The sequence below is a fragment of the Alligator sinensis genome, unplaced genomic scaffold, assembly GCF_000455745.1.
Source record: "Alligator sinensis unplaced genomic scaffold, ASM45574v1 scaffold361_1, whole genome shotgun sequence".
Taxonomy (NCBI): Eukaryota; Metazoa; Chordata; order Crocodylia; family Alligatoridae; genus Alligator; species Alligator sinensis.
In genome coordinates, this window is record NW_005842007.1 from 2,302,711 (window position 1) to 2,303,879 (window position 1,169).

General features: G+C 55.2%; 1 protein-coding gene across 1 annotated transcript in view; it reads right to left on the reverse strand.

Annotated features, from left to right (window-relative positions):
- The window catches only part of LOC102372877 (transmembrane protein 14C-like), an 8,684-nt gene extending 8,328 nt beyond the window's left edge, over positions 1–356 (reverse strand). The window contains exon 1 of the mRNA XM_006021799.3: positions 104–356. The gene's annotated coding sequence lies outside the window, so the exon portion shown is untranslated. The remainder of the gene's footprint in view (positions 1–103) is intronic.
- Between the last annotated feature and the right edge of the window lie 813 nt (positions 357–1,169).

Here is a 1,169-nt window from a genome sequence, read left to right on the forward strand (position 1 = left end):
GGGGGGGAGCCAGCAGCGACCCGCCGAAGCGGAGGCACCGAGCGAGGCCGAGCCCCCACACTGCCCCGCCCGGCCCAGGCCCGATCGCCGCGCCCGCACTGACCTTGCTCGGTCCGAACGTGGCGACCACCGGGGTTCCGAAATCGAACGCTCCGGGAAAGTGGCCAATCAGGGCTCCGCGCGGAGTGGCCCCAAGCCAGAGGCAGGCAGAGCAGCGCGTTTCCCAGCATTCCCCTGCCCCCGGGGCGGGGTTCGCTGCAGCGTGCTTCCCCGCCCCCTCCTTGCTGCCCGCTCGGAAGCAGGCAGGGGCACGCTGGGCGTGCGGCGGGCAGAGAGCAGGGAGCTTGTGCCTGCATCCCCTGATCTCCCCGGAGGGAGGGCCCTGCCTAGTGCCAGGGGTCACGCAGTTCCTAGTGTGATGTGACAGGAACAGGGTGGGCCACATCCGGAGTCCTGTGTCCAGCTTTGGGCCCCGCACTGCTGAAAGGATGTGGACGAGTTGGAGAGAGTCCAGCAGAGGGCAACAAAAACGGCGAGGGGGCTGGGACACGACCGTGAGGAGACGAAGAGCCCTTTCCCATTATAGTACCTACCTACCAAATTAGCAGAAGGAAAGCATGAAGGGTCTTTCCACCATATTTCCTGGCAGTCTCGCACAAGTTGTTAGGTAAACAGAGCCTGATGGTGGGTATAGTTTAAAATGTAGTTATCCTTAACCATAACCAATATATCCTTCACCTATATATAGTGTAAATTAATGGTTTATATTAGCATGCAGTAAGCAAATGCTTGTCTGAACAGGTGCTCAGGCTGCCTTCCTATTGAGGGAAAAAAAACCCATTTCTCAAAATAAGTGGCAGTAAGGTGCAGAGCTCAAAGGCCCAGGGTAGATCTACTGAGGTCCCTTCCGACCCTAAAAATCCATGAAATCTATGAGATGTCTTCACTTTATGGTTAATGCTGGGTCTTGCATTCGTTTTATCTTGAATCCCATTATTTAGCAAACCCTGTTTGAAGGTGTTCTGATCTGGAAGTAGCTGCCTTGGTTTGAGTTTGGGCTGGAACCCAGTACTTCTTCAGTGAAGCTATGAGGAAAGTCACTGGTGCTGATAGCCCTCTCATGTTCTGTCCGCATTTTCCCTAAAGAACAGAACATTGCTTCCATCAGT